The following is a 22,946-nucleotide window of genomic DNA, read 5'->3' as shown; positions in this document are numbered from 1 at the left end:
TGCCATTAGTTCGATATTAGTGACGTTAGTTGCAGGACATTGTCCCGCATATCCCATCACCCAATCGCCGTTTGTATTCCTGAATACTCCCCCCAAACCTCGCGTTGGTGTTAGACTGCTTGAGTGTCCTATCCGTGTTAAGTTTGAAATAGCCCTTAGGAGGGGGTTTCCACTTAATGTACATAGGTATTAAGTATTTTTTATGAGTGGAGCTATTTGTTAGATAATAAAACTCAGTAGCAAGTTTATTGATTAACGCAATGTTGGGAGTACTTTTAGAATGTTTGAAAATATTTTTATTCCTAGTATTCCATAAATGTCATAATGTGAATGGAATAAGTATTTTATGAGGTATTGAAGTTCTATTTTTAAAACTCTGGTGGCCGATAATAATTTTGAGCCATTCATAGGTGGGGTTTGTTTCATACGTGAAATTTTGAATGAGGATGCCTAATTGCGTCCTGCCAACATTTGTTTTTTACGTTAGGGCAAGTGAAAAGAATATGGCTAATGGTTTCTTCTTGTACTACGCATATTGTACATAGGTTTGAAGAGAGTATTCCGATGTTATGTAGGTAAGAGTTGGTTGGTAGACGGTTGTGTCTTATTAGCCAAAGAAATGATTTAATTTTTGGAGGTAAGTGCATTTTGCATATCCAACCATGGAGATTTGGAAGTTGGTTGGAATTTATTAGTGCTTTATAATAAGAACTTACAGTGAATGTCCGTGTTGTGGTAAGTCTGTGCTGTGGTAAGGCCGCAAACGATGCAATCTGGGGCTATTGAATTAAAAGGTAAATAGATGTTATTAATCCTTTCCATTAGGGCTTGAGGAAATTCGAAGGTGATGACTGGGGCTATGTTTTGGCCCTTATTGAGGACCTCTTGGATGGTGAGTTCATCCTCTTTGTATTGTAGAGGTCCTTCAATTAGGGTACGGATAGGCATATTAGGTGCCAACCAATTTTCTGTCCAGAACTTGATGTGTGTGCCTTGTGTGATATGCCACACTAGACCTTTTTTGCATGCTTGCCATCCCTTAGTGATGTGTTTCAAAAGAGTGGATGTTTTTGCTAATGGCTTCTTATTACTGTGAAAATAATTGGATAGGAAGATGGATGCCCAAAGTGATTGGTGGTTATGGAATAATCTCCATGTTGTACTAGCAAGTAAGGTTGCATTTTTTTCTTTAAGTTTTTATATTCCCATACCCCCTTGATCTTTTGATTTTATAATATTATCCCATTTTATTAGATGGAGATATTTCTTTTGGGCTATTGTGCCCCCCAAAGAAAATTCTTTTGAAAGGATTCTAGTCGAGTGATGATGTAATTTAGAAGAGTTATGAATTGCATTATATAGTTTGGCAATGAGTTAAGAATTGCTTTGATCAGAGTTGTACGCCCTGCTAGTGATAGATGATTTGTTTTCCAACCTGCAAGTCTATTCTTGAAATTGTCAATAATAAATTGAAAATTCTATTTTTTAGGTTTGTCTCTAAATATTGGGAATCTTAGATATTTCCCAAACGACCTGCCTTCTATCATGTTAAAGGAATTTAGTACTAAATTATTTTCTTCCTGCTTTGCATATTTTGAAAAGAAAACTTTTGACTTTTCAAAATCGATTTTTTAGCCCGAAAGAAAAGTGAATTGTTCAAGTTGGTCAATAATAGCATTGAAACTTTTTGTATTAATTTTTTAGGCTAAAATAATGTCATCAGCAAAAAATAAGTAGGATATGCGGGGGACTTAGGTTTGATGGAGACTGGTTGCCATTGATTGTAATCAACAGCTCTGTTAATGTTGCGTGATAGCATTTCCATGCCCATTATGAATAGATAAGGGGAGAGTGGGTCTCCCTGTCATATATCCCTGGTCGGAGTGAAGAAATGTGTTAGTATACCATTGATAATAATTGAGATAGTTTGTGTGGTTACACAGGACATGATAATTTTGATTACATGATCAGAGAAATTGAAGTATGTTAGGGTTTGTCGGATAAATGTCCATTCTAATCGATCAAAAGCTTTTTCTAGGTCAATTTTTAAGAGCATGTTAGAGCACTTTGATTTCGACCTGCGAAAGTGATTAAGCAACTCCTGCACAATTATTGCGTTATCTGCAGCTCGACGATTTTTTTTTTTGAAAAGCAGATTGAGTTGGGTGAATAATATGATCGAGTAAAGGCTTGATACGATTAACTAGAATTTTTGTAATAACCTTATAGATAGTATTACATAAACTAATAGGTCTAAACTGTGAAGTGTTGGAGGGGCTTTTAATCTTGAAAATTAAACAAATATAAGTCTTGTTTAATTTTTGAGGGGTGTGGCCCTTTTGAAAGATATCTTTACATAAAGGAATTATAGAGTGCTTAAGTTGATTCTAATATTTTTGGAAAAAGATTGGGTGTAATCCGTCTAGTCCTGGTAATTTTAAAGCTTTGAATGAAAAAATGGCTTCAGTAATTTCTTTATCAGTAACCGGATTTTGTAAGGAATTAGCTTGTTCTTGTGTAATCATGTTGAACGTGGCTACTGAGTGCTTATAATTAGAGTGGGTGTAAAAAGTTGTGTATAGTACTTGGTAATAGTCTGTGGTCAGTGTTTTTAAGCTTTCATGATTTGTGATCCAGTTACCCATGTTGTCTTTTAGAGCATTAATGCGATTACGTCTCCGTTTTTTTAAAGTAGATAAAAGAAAGGGATTAATAAAACCAGCCAGTCGTTGGAGTTTAATGTCTGTTTTAGCTTTTAACTTTTCCCATGGATTATATACTAGCTACTAATTAAGTGTTTCGTATATTATATTTCATTTCACATCATTGTACTTAAAAAATACAAATTTCAGCGACACAGTTATTTACATAATGAACTATTCTTAGCTTTTTTAGAGACGAGTTGTGACAATTATTAGGGGCATATGCACGGATAGTCATTTTCAAAGATGCTATTTAGAAATTGACCAGTACTTATTTTGTCTTGAAATTTAACTAAAATCTTAACTTCAAGATATTTTTGTCCCGAAAATTTAAACTGAAAAGCTGAAATTCAGGAAATACTGGCTAATTTACAAATCGCATCCTTTAGAGTGGCTACTTGGTGTATTTTTAACAATTGTTAGTTAGCCAGATGTTATCCCGGTATTGGGCAACACTCTTGGGCCTTTAAAAATAGTCCGTAATTTCTTATGGGCTGGATATCCGGCAAGTTAACTGTTAAAGTCATCTTCAAGCCCAAGGAGTTTTGAATTTGTAGGTTACAAAATATTTGAAGAATTAACCTAACTAGCCGTCTACCTTATCATTTATAACAATATATATATATATATATATATATATATATATATATATATATATATATATATATATATTCTCTTTATTCATGAATGAGGCTAGAAAAAATAAAAGTGAATTCGACTGACTATTCGTGTAAAATAATCCATAAGATTAGGTTAGCTTAATCTACATTAGTACACCAAATCAACCGATAAGAGAAGGTCAGACTTGAGCTACATTACTAGGAAATTTGGGATTGAGAAAGTAGTTTCGGCTAAAATATAAAAGGAAATTTTATCTCCTATAGAAAACTATTACACCCTATTCATTATAAATTAAAACAATTTCAAAATATTATTACTTATAGCAACTTTTTCTATTTTATAGCAAAATATGTATTATTTTATACCGTACCATTAAGGCATAAAATACGTCAGTTATGTTCTTTCTCTCTCTTCCTTTCTCCTCTCTTTCTATCAGCAAGATTCTCAATCCTCTCTCTTCTCCCTCAAATCTCTCTCCCTTTTCCATCAAGGCACTTGGTAGCGATGGTGGACTTTCTGAAGCGAAGAGAATAGATTTGAAGCGAAGAGGGAGTAGTCGAACAGATCTGGCCATGGCTACAAATTGAGCTTTTGGAAATCTGAAGCAGAGTCACCGGAGAAGATTTGAGGGTCGGATTTAGTTCGTCTCCATTTTTGTTTTAATACAATGTATACAGTATTTTGCTTGGTCGAAAAATGCTATCTCCGGCGAACTTTCTTCTCTTCTTTGTTATTGAGTCACATCCAATGATATAAATATATTGTATTCTGTACAAATACACTCTAATATATTATACTTTTGTATAAATACATTATTTTTTTGCATGTACTTATGTATTCCGAAGATCTGTATTTTACAGCCGAATATCCATATTTTGTGATTTTTTGTTTGAATACAGTCGAATTGAATACAATGTATAAAAGTGAATAATGCATTTCGGTGAATTGAATACAATGTATATAGTCGAATTGAATAGAATGGTATACACCCTATTTCTTGATTTTTTGTTGTTTGAATACAACTGAATTCAATACAGTGAAATTGAATACAATTTAATATTGCACTTTCGGTTATTAAACACTCGTAATCACTATTGTTTAGGTGAATTACCTCACTATATTTATAAATACATTCGCGCAAATACATGAAATACAGAATTAAACAGTTGTAATTCATGTTTTTAGGCGGATTACCTTACTGTATTTATAAATACAGTTGCACGAATACATGGAATACAGAATTAAACAGATGTAATCCCTATTTTTTAGGCGGATTATCTCACTGTATATATAAATATTGTCGCGCGAATCATGGAATACAATACAGTAGCAACAAAATTTATAGAATTAATTTTGTTAAGTTAAATTAGTGATACACGCTAAGTGATCCTCTTTCCGTTATTAAACAGCTAGACTCCCTACTTATTAGGTAAATTCCGCTAATGTATTCATGAATACAATAGCACGAATACAACGAATACAGTCCGGTAGCAATGCAATATTAGCTATCGGAAGTAAATATATATATGGTAGCTATAGAAAATTAATAGCCACTAAACTATAGTGGTTTTTGAAAATTTCTCAACATAAAATAATAAACAAATAGTGAATAATGTTGGATATAATTTTGTTTATTTCACAAATTGTTTTTATTACCCACTCAATCGTATAGTTAGAAATTAAAAGGAACAGATAATTAGATGCCTTCAATGCCTTGGGGCATTGAATTATAAGAGATTTTTGAAGTCTTTTATATAAGTGTTAAAAACTCAAGTCTTAAGAAATGGGTAGGACTTAGGGTGACTTTTTTTTATTCAGTGTTAATAACACATTTTAAAAGCTCTAAAATTTTCTTATTTACACAAACCCCCTACTCTTCCCCCCCCCCCCCTCCTTCACACCCCCTGCCCCTCCCCCTCCCCCTCCCCCTCCGAACAACTAATGAACGTTTAAACAACGCTCAAGATGTTTAAATAAATAATTCTCGTGTTGTTTAAACATTTTCTTGTTATTCGAACAAAATAACTTGAGATTGTTTAATTGTTTAAAACTTCCTGGTTGTTTGAACTGGCAAACCTGAGTTTATACATACAACTCTCGATTGTTTGTGCAGAATCCTCATTTCGCCAATCCAACCCTTCTTTCTCTCTTTCTCTCACAGTTCAAAATTATTAGGAAAAAAAAAAAGGGTAAGAGGAACAAGAAGAAAATGAAAGCAAGAGGAATAAGAAGATGAATAAAAGGTAGTAATTTTTTATAGAAGGAAAAGTTGATCCGGTTACACCTAGTCTTACTTTATGTATGTTGTTCAACGTACCACGTTTTTTGCAATTAAGGACTTTATAATATTTGTTTTTAAAAAAAAGGACAGCCAGTGTACAAAGAATAATGTGTTCACACAAAGTTCGGAAAAGAATCATATCTCAAAGAATATAATGTAGTCGCATGTATTAGTGACGACTTGAAACTCGTAACTACAGACTTTTTAATATACAGAACTTCAAAAGATATTGGCATGAAGCAGCTAGCGAACTAGTGGCCGAAAACTTCATTCGTCAATAATTGGCAGCAATAATCTGCAGCAGCTCTATTTTTTTCTTTTTCTTTCTAAACTAAAGTAAGTTGCGCACTTTTTCAAGGAGGATCTTGTCTCTGTGTAGCTTCTTGATTTGGAAGGCGTTCAAATCATACAATTCAACAGCGTTATAATGCAAAACTAATCTCTCTCTAGATTATTTCTTTTTCGGTTTCCAATGCAACGAATTAGTCTTTTTTTGTTATCTTCAAAAAAGAAGGATGGTATAAAAGAAAAGCTTATCCAAAATCAAAATTTCTGCGGGATGACATGTCAACGCCCTAAATCTGTCAATAATATTCTTCTCTAGGGATGATAATTATAGTGTATACTGTCGAAATAGATTTCGGCCTTCGTACGATTGATCGAGGTCGAAACATAATGGATCGAAGTAAGACTTTGTAATATCGAAATAGGTTCTGAAGATGGTATGAACGAGCTTCAGATTTCAAGTATAGGTCAAACACCGAGTTCGAAGTCATTATCGAGCCCGGGTCTGAATCGAACTATGATGAGATGATTTTGAGCTTAAGGGGCAGAGACCAACCGATACCGAGCCCGAATCATCACCTAATCCCGAGTCCGCATCGAGCTCTAGAAGCAATACCGACCAGCACCGAGGCCGATCGAGCTCGAGCTCACAGACAAGAGCCGTTGTAAACACACTAAGGGAGAGAATCCCGGCGGAAATTAGGGAAAAGATGATTTATAATGGGTTCTCCACTATGTATTTTTAATTATATCTAATGTAGGATCCTCCACTATAAAGGGGATGGCTACATTTCTGTAGAGGGCAGTTTTTTGCTTACATTATAATTCAAGCACCATATTCTCCTATATTCAAGGATTATTCTTTTAGACTTCATTAATTGATTCATTTTGCTTAGTCCTAAAAATCATCTTCTTTCCAACCTTGTTTATTTTGCATTCTTTGCAATCCATATTTGATATTTCTATTTATCCTTACGATTTGTATTAAGCTATACCACATATCCTTAGAACTACGTACAAATTCAACTCTATCCGTTTTTTGGGTAAACAGTTTGACGCCCACCGTAGGGCTAAGGATAACAGTGGTTATTTGATACGAATCTGCAAAAATACATCGTTTTGCGCTTGTTTCCGAAACTATCTTGGATTTCGGATTAGCAACGACTAACTACCAATCAAATGGCCTCACCTATCGACAACGAAGCTGGTCTTCAAGATGAGAACAACAACTTGACACCCAGTACCGAAAGACCACTTGTCAGCACCGTTGGAGCTCGAAGCGAAGTGCCGATAGATATCAATTCGCATGTGGCCATTGAGGCGAACCTACATTCTGAACCTGAAAATAACATTCATGGTGGCACTCGGTCTGCAGCTCGAGATACCCATAACGTCGAGGAAAACGGCGTCAGTTTGCATATGATTTTCAAAATGTTGTGAGCTCAACAGGAAACAATAGCTCAGTTGCAGAGCCAAACCCAGCTACCGAGCAGGCCGGAGCCTAGTTCACCTCGAGAAATTCCCTACATAACGGAGCCAGCCATAGTGAGGTCAAATGAGCAAGAATCGGGGACTACTCCAGAAATTGCTAAAATACTCGAGGAGCTCACAAAGCTAGTCGAAACCAAAGATAAAAAAGTATAAACATATAACTCCAGGGTCGATCAGATCCCGGGAGTTCCACCAATGATAAAAGGGTTAGATTCTAAAAAATTCGTGCAAAAACCTTTTCCCTCGAGTGCATCCCCAAAACCAATCCCCAAAAAATTCCGTATGCCCGAAATTCCCAAATATAATGGAACGACCGACCCCAACGAACACATCACCTCTTATACGTGTTCCATCAAGGGCAATAATTTAGAAGACGATGAAATCGAATCTGTGTTGTTAAAAAATTTTGGAGAGACCCTCTAGAAGGGAGTAATAATTTGGTATCATAACCTACCACCGAATTCCATCGACTTGTTTTCCATGTTAGCAGATTCTTTTGTAAAATCACACGCTGGCGCTATAAAAGTCACAACAAGGAAATCAAACCTTTTCAAGGTAAGACAAAAGGATAACGAGATGCTAGGGGAGTTCGTATCTCGTTTTCAAATGGAACAAATGGATATGCCACCAGTCACAGACGATTGGGCTGTTCAGGCTTTCATTCAAGGTTTGAACGAACAAAGTTCGACGAATTCACGGCAGTTGAAGCATAACCTAATCGAATACCAAGCCATCACGTGGGCCGACGTGCACAATCGGTACCAATCAAAAATTAGGGTCGAAGATGATCAGTTGGGGTCTGAACCCGTTGCTCGAAGGGATATTAATCAAGAACATGGTCCGATCAGGGATCGATACCGACCGTATAACGGAAACCATAGAATCGATAAATCGAGACATAACCCTGAACAAAATAACAAAAGAAGTGATCGAGGTCAAGGGTCTCGGGGGTTGATGAACAGAAGTAGGTTCGACAGGCCTGCCAGATCTAAGGAAGTGCCTCGGTTATCGGAGTATAACTTCAGCATTGATGCATCCGCTATCATATCGGCTATCGGACACATCAAAGACACTAAATGGCCTCGACCCATGCAGACCGATCCTGCCCATAGGAATCCCAATCAAATGTGCGAATATCATGGCACCCATGGCCACAGAACGGAAGATTGCAGGAAACTAAGAGAGGAGGTAGCCCGGTTATTCAACAAAGGGCGCCTTCGAGAATTTTTAAGCGATAGGGCGAAGAACCAACGGGGATTTTGGCAAGCAAAACGAACAAGAAGAACCACATCACGTCATTCACATGATCATCGGCGGCGCCGATACCCCTCAAGGTCGGTTCTTAAACGTACTAAGATATCGATTGTGAGAGAAAAGAGATCTCGGACTCAGGATTACGCACCCATAGAAACTTTGTCCTTCAATGATGAAGATGCAGAAGAAGTCATAAAACTTCATAACGATCCACTGGTAATATCTGTACTTATGAATAAAACTAAAGTTAAGCGTGTGTTAATTGATCCAGGTAGCTCGGCCAACATCATTAGATTGAAGGTCGTAGAACAGCTCGGTCTATAGGACTAGGTCGTACCCGCAACCCTGGTTCTAAACGGATTCAATATGGCATGTGCAACCACCAAAGGCGAGATAATTCTACCGATAAGCGTGGCCGGGACCATCCAGGAAATGAAGTTCCACGTAATCGAAGGCGACATGAGGTACAATGCCCTTTTTGGAAGGCCATGGATCCACAACATGAGAGTTGTACCTTCGACCCTACACCAGGTCCTTAAATTCCAACATTAAGGGGAGTCAAAACAGTGTACGGAGAACAACCGGCCGTAAGAGAAATGTTTGCCGCCAAGGAAGCGAATCCAATATCCTCGCCTTCGCCAATAAAGGGATCGGGCTCAAAAGGGGAATGAGATGCCAAATAGCAATCACAGACATCAACTTTAACCCGACCATAAAATCAGAAGATCGATGAAGATGATGATCAAAGGATCCCTCAATCCTTCGTGGTGCCCGATGATTCCGACGCTACCAAATCAATGATTGAGGAATTGGAGCAAGTCACACTAATCGAGCACTGTCCCGAACGGAAGGTATACCTGGGAATGGGGTTGACCCCCGGACTCAGGAAAAAACTTATTCAATTTCTTATCGATAACGTAGATTGTTTTGCCTGGTCCCATTTAGATATAACAGGGATCCCATTGGATATAACGACGCATCAGCTAGGCTTGGACCCTAGGTTCAGACCGGTGAAGTAAAAGAGAAGACCCCAGTCCGAGGTAAAGCACACATTCATAAAGGACGAGGTAATCAAACTTCTCAAAATCGGGTCCATTCGGGAGGTGAAATATCCTGAATGGTTAGCCAATGTAGTTGTAGTGCCTAAAAAGGGAACAAACTTAGAATGTGTGTGGATTATAAGGATTTGAACAAAGCATGCCCCAAAGATTCCTTTCCGCTGCCCAACATCGATCGCATGATTGATTCCACGACCGGCCACGAGATCCTTACTTTTCTCGATGCCTATTCCGAGTATAATCAAATCCAAATGAACCCGAAAGACCAGGAAAAAACTTCATTTGTCACCAAGTATGGAACATATTGTTATAGTGTGATGCCCATCGGGCTAAAAAATGTAGGACCTACTTACAAACGCCTAGTAAATAAAATGTTCTAGGAACAAATAGGTAAATCAATGAAAGTTTATATTGATGGCATGCTAGTTAAGTCCCTGCGCGCAGAGGACCATTTGACCCATTTGTAGGAAACATTCGAGATTTTAAGGAAATACAACATGAAGGTCAATCCCGAGAAATGTGCTTTCGGGGTCGGTTCGGGCAAGTTCCTCGGCTTCATGGTGTCAAATGGGGATCAGATTAACCCCGATAAAATCAAGGCCATCGAAGACAGCGCCATCGTGGACAGCATAAAAGCCGTACATAGGATAACAGGATGGATTACAGCCTTAGGCCGATTCATTTCAAGGTCGTTAGATCGAAGTCACAAATTTTTCTCTCTACTCAAAAAGAAGAACGATTTCGCTTGGACCCCGGAATGCCAACAGGCATTAGAGGTATTAAAATGATATCTATCGAGCCAATCACTGCTTCATACTCCAAAAACAGACGAAAAACTTTGCTTGTACTTGGCAGTATCGAAAATCACGGTAAGCGGTGTCCTAGTTCGAGAAGAGCAAGGTATATAATTTCCCGTTTATTATGTAAGTCGAACCTTAGAAGAAGTAGAAACTAGATATCCGCACCTAGAAAAATTAGCACTTGCACTGATAAGCGCCTCTAGAAAGTTAAGACCATACTTTCAATGTTACCCCATATGCGTATTAACCACTTACCCGTTTTGTAATATTTTGCACAAGCCCGAATTATCAGGCCGATTGGCCAAATGTGTCGTCGAACTCAGTGGGTACGATATCGAGTATCAACCCCGTACGACCATCAAGTCTCAAATTTTAGCAAACTTCATGGCCGATTTCATGCCAACCCTCGTTGAAATCGGGTACATCATCGGGGGTATGGACCCTTTTCACAAACGGGGCTTCGAACGTGAAGGGGTCCGGGCTAGGCATCGTTTTAAAGCCACCCAAGGGTAACACTATTAAGAAATCTATCAAAACTACTAGGTTGACTAACAACGAGGTCGAGTATGAGTCCATGATTGCAGGTCTCGAGCTAGATAAAAGCTTGGGAGCAGAAGTCATTGAAGCCAAGTGTGACTCTTTGCTGGTGGTAAATCAAGTAAACAAAACCTTCAAAGTTCGAGAAGATAAAATGCAAAGGTATTTGGACAAACTGCAGGTCACTTTGCACCATTTCAAAGAATGGACTTTACAGCATGTTCCACGAGAGCAAAACAGTGAGGCTGATGCACTTGCAAATTTGGGATAATCGGTCGAGGAAGGCGAGATAAGATCAGGGACTGTCATTCAACTCTCGAGATCCGTGATCGAAGAAGGTCATGCCGAGATAAATTCTACAAGCTTAACCTAGGATTGGAGGAATAAGTATATTGAATACTTAAAGAATGGAAAGCTCCCATCGGACCTTAAAAATTTGAGGGCCCTACGAACCAAAGATGCTCGATTCACATTAACTGCAGATGGAACGCTATACCGAAGGACATTCGATGGACCATTGGCAGTATGCTTAGGTCCAGGAGACACCGACTATGTCCTACGTGAGGTGCACGAGGGCATTTGTGGAAATCACTATGGTGCCGATTCATTAGTCCGAAAAATAACCAGGGAAGGGTATTATTGGGTCGATATAGACACAGATAAAAAGATACAAAGAAGTTTGTTCAAAAATGTGACAAATGTCAAAGGTTTGCACCAATGATCTATCAGCCCGGAGAGCAACTTCACTCAGTCCTATCCCCATGGCCATTCATGAAATGGGGAATGGATATCGTCGGCCCTCTGCCATCGGCCTCAGGTAAAGCTAAGTTCATTTTATTTATGACTGACTATTTCTCTAAATGGGTTGAAGCACATGCATTCGTGAAAGTAAGAGAGAAATAGGTTATAGTCTTTATCTGGGATCATATCGTATGTCGATTCGGGATACCGACCGAAATAGTGTGTGACAATGGGAAACAGTTTATCGGCAGCAAACTGACGAAATTCTTCGAAGACCACAAAATAAAAGGGATATTATCAACACTGTATCACCCCAGTAGGAACGGACAGGCTGAATCAACGAACCAAACTATCATTCAAAACCTAAAGAAGAGGTTGAACGACGCTAAGGGAAAATGGAGAGAAATCCTACCCGAAGTCCTTTGGGCATATCGAACAACATCAAAATCCAGTACGAGGGCGATCCATTCTCCTTAGTATATGGCTTTGAAGCCTTGATTCCAGTCAAAGTCGGGGAACCCAGTGCCAGGTTTCGATATACAACAGAAGCGTCAAATAGCGAGGCTATGAACACTAGCCTCGAATTATGAGATGAAAAGCGAGAAGCTGCTCTCGTCTAATTGGTCGCCAAAAAGCAGCGAATCGAAAGATACTATAACTGAAGAACCAAGCTTCGCCATTTTAAACTCGGGGACCTAGTGCTAAGGAAAGTCACCCTCAGTACCCAAAATCCAAACGAAGGAAAACTAGGACCGAACTGGGAAGGACCCTATCAGGTTCTCGAAAACATCGGAAAAGGATCATACAAGCTCGGTATTATAAACAGCAAACAACTATCAAGCAATTGGAATGTGTCACACCTAAAACGATACTACTACTAAGGTACGACCCTCCCATATTCGTTTACATTTCTAAACTAACCCCTGCAGGAGTCCAATCAGGAGTTAGGATAGATCCTTCAATACGAAGCCCTGGGTCTGAAAGCACGCGTTGCACTCTTTTTTCCTTAGATCGGTTTTATCCCAAATGGGTTTTTCGGCAAGGTTTTTAATGAGGCAACCGGTGATCGTGCTAAACTTAGAAATAATTCGACAGTATCCGAGGCCTCTTTACAATCGACCTCGAATACTGGGGGGCATTAGCCCTCAAATATATCAAGTTCTGATGCAAGAAAGTTATTTCGTAACAATAGGGTTCCAATAGAAAAAGTTGTAAGAGCCAAATGGTCAAAACGAACCATGATCATGTAGTTGGCCTGAGCACCTGACGCAAAACATGAACACATGTATAATGACTTGCAAATAAAGTTCTCTTCTTTACCAATATCTTATATCCAAGAAATATTCCTCTATTTCGAGATTTATTATGCAAACAGGATTGAGATAAATCTCCGAGTTCGAGCAAGCACTCACTCGACTATTACGCCTACGGGCTACATTACTTCGAGTTCGAAACATTCACTCGACTATTACGCCTACGGGCTACATTACTTCGAGTTCGAAATATTCACTCGACTATTACACCTACGGGCTACATTACTTCGAGTTCGAAACATTCACTCGACTAATAAGCCTACGGGCAACTCTTATTCCGAGTTCGAGCAAGCACTCACTCGACCATTACGCCTACTGGCTACATTACTTCGAGTTTGAAACATTCACTCGACTAATAAGCCTACGGGCTACTCTTGTTCCGAGTTCGAGCAAGCACTCACTCGACTATTACGCCTACAGGCTACATTACTTCAAGTTCGAATCATTCACTCTACTAAGCCTACGGGCTATTTTTATTTCGAGTTCGAGCAAGCACTCACTCGACTATTACGCCTACGGGCTATATTACTTCGAGTTCGAATCACTCACTCAACTAATAAACCTAAGGGCTACATCATACTTCAAGTTCAAACAATCACTCAACTCGACTACTAAGCCTATGGACTACCTTATTTCAAGTTTGAGTAAGCTCTCACTCGGTTATAAAGACTACGAAGTCCAAATTCGATCAAATTGCCTAAGTCCTTATGAAAACATTCATAAGGCATGAATAAAATCTTCACAAGGCAGAAAACAAAACAGAAGCAAGTCGGCAAAAGAAAAAGATATTTTTATATATACAAGATTGTTTACATATAAAACAAAAAGATATTTATATATACAAGATTGTTTACATGATTGATTGCAACATAGAAACTAAGAGCTAAGTTTCTTGGCTATCTCCGGGAGCGGTCTCTTCTCCACCAGGCTCCCCCCATTCTCGGACCCGCTCTTACTCCCATCATCATCATCATTATCATCATCGTCATCATCAGAAGCCAAGGCTTCATCATCGGAAGCTAAGGCTTCATCATCGGAAGCCAAGGCTTCAATGTTGGCTTCGAGTTCTTTAGCCCTTTTTATCTCTTCAGCGAGATCGAAACCTCGAGCATGGATCTCCTCGAGGGTCTCCCTCCGAGATCGACACTTAGCAAGTTCAATGACCCAATGTGCTCGAGTATCGGCAGTCTTGATTGCCTCTCTTACTTGGACCTGGGCAGCTTCAGCATCGGCCCGATAGACGGCCACGAGTGCATCTGCATCGGCCTTTGCCTTTTCAACGTCAGATTCGGCCTTGGCAAGTTCAGAGGCCAACCGAGCCTCGAGCTACTCTATTCTTCTTGCTTGAACCGAGCCTTTCTCCTTCATACTTTGACGTTGGTTTTCGGCCGATGATAATTGGGCTCGAGCAGCATCTTTCTCTGCAGCAAAGCGGTCCATACCTTCTTTCCACTTCAAAGACTCCGTTTTTATCACATCGACTTCCTCACGGAGTTTTCCGATCATCTCAATTTTCTGCTACAGCTGTGAGACCAAAAATTAGCCATTGTTTCGGTATGAATCCCATAGGCTTTTAAAAGTATCAATACCTGCTCAGACAGATCGGTCTGATCTTAGTGAGCCTTGGCCAACTCAGCTCGGAGGTCTTTTATTTACTCTCTCATTTGCCCTAAGAGGAGTTTAAGGGAGTTCCTCTCCTCCGTAACCCATTGAAGGTCGGCCTCATATCGATGCAGCTCTGTTCGGTACCGAGAACATGTTTCTCGATGAACTGCCACGACCTGCAAAGAAAGAAGAAACAAAGTTAGAAAAGAAAACCAAACATAAAGGTAACGCCAACAAAATAATTTAAGGCTTACCTGATTTAAAGCCTGCTGCACTCCATAAAAAAGATCTGATGCGTCACTTGTACCGGTAGCGTCCTCGACACCGGTAAATAGGTCATGAAAAGGATCCTCTCCATCATGAGGCATGTCTAGTTCGAGGGCCCCCAAAGCTTGGGCTTCCCGAATCGCCCCTGCAGAAAAAGCAGGGAAGGTGGGAGAGTCTTCGATTGCTACTGCCCCAAGTGAATCACTTGGAGCATTCTCTTCGATTCGAAGAGATTCAGGGAGAGCCACTTCATACATATCCCCCATCTGTTGACTTCGATGGGAAACATCTTCGATCTCCAACAACTCGGGGATTCTTCCTGAATCTTTCTACGATATATCCTCAGTTCGAGGCGGAGCCTTATGAACCACCATCGATCCAGCTGCCTATGGAACATCGGTGGTCTTCTTCGTTCAAGCCGCCAGCGCGGACCCATCGTTGTCTTTTTCTTCTTCGTCTTCATCCCTTAGATGCTGAACTGATTCTACGGTCAAAGGAATGGTATTCTTGTTCGACTTAAGAGCCGTCCTCTTCTTCGGTTTTGGATCTTCGGGAACGGATGCTCTTTTCCTCTTATTATCTTTTACCGGCTTTGGGACAGAGGCCGAAGCCTCTTCCTCGACAGACGAGGGCCTCAAAACTGTATATTTGCCCACACCTACATACGGAAAATTTTATTAAAGTGTATGGAAAGCATCTTGTTCGAACTGCCAAAAAATACGAGAAAGGGGCTTACCATGATTTTTGGCCTCCCATCGGCCCTTTTACAAGTCACGCCATGAGCGCTCGATGTATGCGAAGGTCAAAACCATATCCCGTACCCAGTTCTTGAGATAGGGAACTGCCTGGGCATCCGGGGAACCGCTGCATCACAAAAGGGGGATATCGGTGAGAAAAGAAATGAAAGGACAAAGTAGTGGGAGATAATAACAGAATTACACTTACGCTTCATGTTCCACTCCTCGGGAAAAGGCATCTTTTCAGTCGGAATCAGGTCCGAAGTCCTTACTCGAACGAACCTGCCCATCCAGCCTCGATCCCTGTCCTAGCCTATGCTCGAGAATAGAGCCTTGGTAGCCGGACGCTGAAGTTTTATTAACCCTCCTCGAAAAAGTCAAGGACGGTACAATCGGATGAGATGATCGAGGGTGAAAGACATCCCCTCGATTTTGTTCACAAAGTATCAGATCAAAATAACGATCCGCCAAAAAGAAGGATGGATTTGGCCTAAGGTTATTAGGTATTTACGACAAAAATCTATGATAACAGGGTCGAGGGAACCTAATGTGAAAGGGTAAGTGTACACACTTAAGGACCCTTTCACATGAGTAGTGATATCCTCTTCGGGAGACGGCACTACCACTTCTTTGTTCCCCAAATTACAATATTTTTTTATCTGCTCGATATACCCCCAGTTATCGAACAAATATGTCTCGATACGGGCTCACATCGGCCAGGAACCGACGAACCTTTATCGAGTTTGAAATCGGAGGTAAGAATACACGCCACTGGAACGCACTCCTCAGGCTGTGGATCCACCGGTATTTTGTCGGCGACAGATTGGGAAGAGGAAGCTTTTTCTTTTTGGGGAACGATTTTTGATGTCTTCACCATTTTTGGATTTAAAGAAGGTGACAAAGATTTGGTGGTTTAGAAAAAGAATTTTGCAGAAAAGAGTCACAGATCAGCGAATGAACTCAAAAGAGACGAAAAGGAACTTAAAATCTTTTTGAAGATTGAAGATGTAAAAGTGCTAAATGGTGGATGGAAGGGTTATTTATAGATTGAAGCAATGACGGTTCAATATCAGCGGTGGCTGAACACCGTTTGACGCACATTAAATGCCTTGGTAAGCTAAACCGACAGACAACTATCACAGACGTCATGGTCAGGCTTGATGCAAACGTCAGCGCATATCCAATCGAGCCATTGAGAAATCATATCGTTTCTCACCACATTCTTCCCGAGAAACAAGGGGACTATCTGTATACGGTCGAAATAGATTTCGACCTTCATACGATTGATCGAGGTCGAAACATAATGGATCGAATTAAGACTTCGTAATATCGAGATAGGTTCCGAAGATGGTATGAACGAGCTTCAGATTTCAAGTATAGGTCAAACACCGAGTTCGAAGTCATTATCGAGCCCGGGTCTGAATCGAACTATGATGAGATGATTTCGATCTTAAGGGGAAGAGGCCAACCGATACCGAGCCCGAATCATCACCTGATCCCGAGTCCACATCGAGCTCTAGAAGCAATACCGACTAGCACCGAGGCCGATCGAGCTCGAGCTCACAGACAAGAGCCGTTGCAAACACACTAAGGGAGAGAATCTCGGCGGAAATTAGAGAAAAGATGATTTATCATGGGTTCTCCACTATGTATTTTTAATTATATCTAATGTAGGATCCTCCACTATAAAGGGGATGGCTACATTTCTGTAGAGGGCAGTTTTTTGCTTACATTGTAATTCAAGCACCATATTCTCGTATATTCAAGGATTATTCTTTTAGGCTTCATTAATTGATTCATTTTGCTTAGTCCTAAAAATCATCTTCTTTCCAACCTTGTTTATTTTGCATTCTTTGCAATCCATATTTAATATTTCTATTTATCCTTATGATTTGTATTAAACTATACCACATATCCTTAGAACTACGTACAAATTTAACTCTATCCGTTTTTCGGGTAAACATAGAGATTTTTAGATTATTTGGATAAAGTAGTAGAGAAAGCTTTATACATGGGAAGAATATTTTAGCGATCTAATTAATACCTTACGGATTGGTTATATTATTATTATTAATAATAATAGTAATAATAATATAACCAAAATAATAATAATAATACATTGGGGGCTAGTTTTCTTCCCGATATTTAGTATCCGTATTGGCGCCTGATTAAATCCAAATTTGTGTCGGAAAGACCCACATTAGGGGGTAAAGTGCTCCCTAACAAAGACAACTTTATACTTTGGGCTCGAACTCAAAACCTCTAATTAAGAATAAATGAGTATTTATCACTCCACCACAACCCTAATTGATTCTTCGTATGCCCTTCGGACTCATGAGACGTGAATTAGAAGGGAAAATTAAATTAAAAAAGAAAAAGAAGAAACATTTGGGAAGACAATATCCTTTCGGCCGCAAGTGTTCTCTAGTTTGAGTTGTTCACTTTAATTTGTTCATGTTCAAACTATCTTTCCTCATTCCAAGTTAGGAACTTTTTCTCTGTTCTTTTGTTTTGGTATTTCCAACGTGACAAAATTCATGAATTATTAAGCTCCATCTAATGATTGTTGAGTTAAAATAGTAGTTTTCATTATTCAAATGAATGTGAAAATAATATATAGATTCCTCTAATGATTATATTTCTTTTTAAATAATAGAGTTTGTTCTGAATGCATAGTGTCTCCTTGCCCCGAGCACCAACACTATCTCATACTGAATTAATTCCTATCCTTCGAGTTTCGATAACTTTGTGTCACTTTTATTGTTAAGTGAGTTAAAAAAAAAAGAACAGTCTGATGTATAAAATATTTTGTATTTAGGGCTGCATTCAAAGGAATGTGATGTAGATAGTTTACTCTAATGTAAGCTTTAATGACGGCTTCTGCGACTCGAATCCGTGATCTCTAAATCACAATTTATTATGGAAATAAATTAAGTGGATAGATGTATATTCTTTGAATACTACTGATTCCCTAATAGAACACTAATGGCACACTGAAATTATAAATCGTGATTTAAACATTAATTTGCTGATACTATAAGAAAAGAAGAACAGTGTAGAAGGAAGAATTGAATAATTGAATAAAAATAGAAAAGAAATTAAGGAGTAACATAAAACCCTAAAAAAGAGGAAAAGCACCAAAAGATAGATTGATGAAAAGGAAAAGCTTCCAAAAAAGAGAAGAATTTTGGAATCACAGTGAGAGAGACCGGTTGGCAAACGACAAAAAAAGGCTGCAACAAGCGATCCTTGTCTCCTCCCCCCCCCCCCAAATCAACCCCCACCACCAATTTTGAAAATAAAATAAATTATTTTTATCTGCTATATAAATATAGGTAATCTTATGGTTTTTTTTTTTTTTAACACAGACAATGTAATAATTAGAAATCATACAGCTGTAGTTTTCTATCGCTCCTAAATTTTATGGAAGAAACAAAGCTCATAATATATGAAACATGAGGGGCTTACAGTTACATAAATGAAACATGTGTTATAATTATGGTCGATTAATTCAATATTTATGTAGTTAGAAAAGAGGGTGAAGATTGAATTTGTAAGGGCTTACAAAAGACTATAAGGGTCTCGGGCGATTTCATTTATTGTTTCAAGTCTTTGAACTTGCAGGCCAAAATTAAATTAATATCTCCACATAATATTTTAACCAAAAATGGTCTTAGTTCAACTATTACCTCCATCTACTACAAATATTAATTTGACCATCAACATCACTGCACAATTACCATAGCTAATCATGAGCATCAAATTTTCATTGCACAATCACCACCGCTAATCATTATTCTATTTGCATTTTATATATACTTCCTCCGTTCAAGTTTATGTGAACTTATTTCTTTTTTAGTTCGTTCCAAAAAAAATGGCATCTTTCCAAATTTGAAAATAATTTAGTTTAAACTTATAATTCTATCCTTAATTAGAAACTTTTATAATCACACAAATAGTTTGGGGCCTTTTTTGATTTGTTTAGGATCCCAAATTTCAAAAGTCTTTATTTTTTCTTAAACTCTGTGGCCAGTCAAACAAGTTCACATAAATTGGAACGGAGGGAGTACTGAACTACTCCGTAAGGTTGAAATTAAATAAAAATAAATTATACACATTGAATAATTGTAAGTTGTTGAGTTTTGAGATTTTGATGATTAACAAAGTTTGTTTAGATGCAATGTTCGAAGAACCAGGTCCTCAACGTAGCTGCTTAACTGTTCTAAGAACCAGTTTCTCAGGGTAAAGGACCAACTCCTCTGATTGATGATTGTACGTCTGTGCAAGACAGTAACTTTATCTGAAAGTTACCCAGGTCTATGGCTGTCCAACAGGACGAGACGAGACGGGACCAAATAAATGGGATGGGACGTGACGATATTTAGCCGGGATGGTGGCGAGACGGGACGAAACGGTAGGCCCATCCCATCCCGCTAGCAAATCGGATGGGACGGGACGGGACGGTTCGCGGGCCTTTTTTTAAAAAAAAATTTAATTATTTAAGCATTAAGTTTGGCAATGGCTAATTTTTTTACAATGACTAAGTTTTTAAAGTTTGCAACGGTTAGTTTTTTGACTTATTTAATAAACTTAATAAATTATAAAGAAACTAAGTAAAGAATTATAAAATATTAAAAAAGACTTGTAATGAAATATTTTAGTAATTATAATAGAGTTATAATTTATTTAATATAATTTCAAGGCATTAAGTAACTAAGTAAGAGTGTAAGACAATTCATAAAAAAATTCAAGTCTTAGAGCCTTTTATTTTATTAATAAAACTTTCAAATTTCACATACAAATATAATTATTTTGAAGAGCACCTAATCTACGCAGCCACCTTCTAGGAAGGGTTCTGTTTGAACTAGGCCTCTTAGTAGCCGATTACAAATTATCATACTAATATTTGTAAGCTCATATATAGCTGGACAGACATGACAGGCGGGATGGGACGGGATAAACGGGACGAAATGAGCAGCCCGTCCCATCCCGTGTACCATTTAATATGGGATAAACGAGACGGAACGGGATCGGGACGGGACAAGACAAGATCGGGACCGGGACGAGTCGACCCGGCCCATTGGGCAGCCTTACCCAGGTCCGTGTTTGGTGGAAGAAGGCTGTTGTATGCGATAAGGGTTGTTGCTCAAGAAGATACGAATAAATCAGTAAGAGACAAGAGTCCCAAAACTTGTGGAGTCCTTAGAATAGTAGGAGTCCTATCAAAGGAGAAGCCAACTATGCATAGGACTCCTAGAAGATCTTGAAGTCCAGGTGTTTAAATACTATCTATTTTAGACTTCTGAGATTGTCCTTTTACACACCAACTGAAGAACTACATTTTGCTCGCTCTAGTCGAGTACCAGTATTGTGTTCTTCTTGAGTTAGTCTAGAGAATGTGTTTTAGGAAATTAAGTTGTAATTAAGTGTTACAAACAATTAGTGAGTTGGAGTGACTGTTTGCTTTACAAGTTAGAGTAACTTGTAAATCAAATAGTCATAGTAGGAGTATTGGAGAGTATTGAATTACAGTCTTTTAATTGATACAATTTGGCTCATTGTTCTAGTAAAGTTGAAGTTGAAAATCCTACGCAATAGGTCATGGTTTTTGCACCTTTTGAGACAGGTGATTTTCCATGTAAAAATCGTTGTGTTTACTTTACTACTTATTTTACTTCACGTTTAAGGAACATGATAAAGAACCAAGTTCTTTAGTAATTCATACGGGCACTCAAACTAATAATTGGTATCAGAGCAGGTTCTCTCACACAAATGGATAACACCTAGAGAGATCTTGGAAGCAAGATGAGTGCTTCACCCGGAATTAATGAAGGACAATCAACTACCAGACTACCCCTGTTCAATAGAAAATATTACAGTTGGTGGAAAATAAGAATGGAAGACTTCTTGACAGCTGAAGACTGAACTATGGACCATAGTGAACCAAGGTCCATTGACTCCTACTAAACAAAATGCACAAAATGAAACAGTTCCTAAAGACCCCTCTAAATTCGTGGAAGCATATTTCAGAATGATGGAGAAGAACACAAAGGCTAAGAAAATTCTTATCTATGGACTTGGTCCTGATGAGTATAATAGAATTTTTGCGTGCTCTAATGCAAAGCAGATATGGGATGCACTCCAAACTACTCATGAAGGAACAAACCAAGTGAAGAGATTAAGGATGGAACTACTTATGAGAAACTATGAGCTTTTCTCCATGAAGGAGTCTGAGCCCATCCAGAAGATTTGACTAGGTTTACCATAATAACTAATGAACTTAAATCAGTTAGAAAGGTGTTTACCTCATAAGAGTTGGTCATCAAAGTTCTAAGGATCCTTCCAGCATCATGGGAATCAAAAGTCACAACGATCCAGGAAGCCAAGCAGCTGGACAATATCTCACTTGATGAGTTGGTTGGAAACTTAAAGACTTATGAAATGAGGAAGATAGAACTACATAAGGAAGAACCAAAGTGGGATAATGTCACGACCCAGAATTCCCACCATCGGGACCGTGATGGCGCCTAACATTCCACTTGCTAGGCAAGCCGACATTAGAGAATTATTAAGCCAATCCTTATTCAATTCAGAAAATAACAGCAAATAAGCTAAAATGGAATACAGCGAGCGCGGAATAATATAAAAACTTCGTTAATTACTACCACCCGGATCTGGAGTCACAACTCACGAGCTACTATGATTTACTACAAACAGAGTCCGAAAAGGAAAAATACATTATTTTGAAGTAAGGAAACAATAAATGATAAAACTAGGAAGAGACTCCAGGGTCTGCGGACGCCAACACATCTACCTTGGGTCTCCTAACAGCAAATCCAAGCTGCTAAGCCTCACGATCAGCTAGAACCGGTACCAAAATCTACACAAAAAGTACAAAGTGCATTATCAGTACAACCGACCCCATGTACTGGTAAGTGTCGAGCCTAACCTCGATGAAGTAGTGACGAGGCTATGACAAGACACCCACATAATAAATCTGTGTAGATAATAGTATATGTACAATAAAACAACAAAAACAGCTAAACATGTACTATTGGGAGGGGGAACATGCTAAAGGGGCATAGGATATAGGAGAAACAGTGGAAATGATAACCAGAACAGTTAACATGCTTTTAACCAGCGAAAAACAACTAAACCTAATGAAGAAAATTATACGGCATCACCCTTCGTGCTTTTACTCTCAGCTTCACAATATAAATCAATAGATACAGCACGGCATCACCCTTCGTGCAT

The sequence above is a fragment of the Nicotiana tabacum genome, chromosome 14 (assembly GCF_000715075.1).
Source record: "Nicotiana tabacum cultivar K326 chromosome 14, ASM71507v2, whole genome shotgun sequence".
Classification (NCBI taxonomy): Eukaryota; Viridiplantae; Streptophyta; class Magnoliopsida; order Solanales; family Solanaceae; genus Nicotiana; species Nicotiana tabacum.
The sequence above is the reverse complement of the archived record's forward strand: the minus strand, read 5'-3'. Positions refer to the sequence as shown.